Source organism: Cyprinus carpio, chromosome A1, assembly GCF_018340385.1.
Source record: "Cyprinus carpio isolate SPL01 chromosome A1, ASM1834038v1, whole genome shotgun sequence".
Classification (NCBI taxonomy): domain Eukaryota; kingdom Metazoa; phylum Chordata; class Actinopteri; order Cypriniformes; family Cyprinidae; genus Cyprinus; species Cyprinus carpio.
Window position 1 is genome coordinate 1,989,279 of NC_056572.1, and position 386 is coordinate 1,989,664.

Genomic DNA, 386 nt, shown 5'->3' on the forward strand with positions numbered 1-386 from the left:
TTTTAAATTATTTAGAATATATTTTAATTATTTAAAAATAACCTTTGGTTTATTAAAATGTATATTATATATTATTGTATATTATAAAATGTATATATGTATATTATTTATTGTAATTTTACATTTTTATGATTTAATTAGACTTATGATTTAATTAACTTATCATTAAACTCACGAAAGGGGTTTGACATTACAGAATAAGGCGTTTTATTGAATCATTATTTAGAAATTTCTATGTCAGGCTCTGTGTCAACTAATTAATAAAGTTGAAATAATTAGTTTGAAACGAATTTTTAACGCTGCTGTTATTAATAGCCTCTGAACGCCCCCTGGAGGAATAGTATTGGCCTACTACGTAGTGAGCAACGTTGAAGGAATGAACGCGT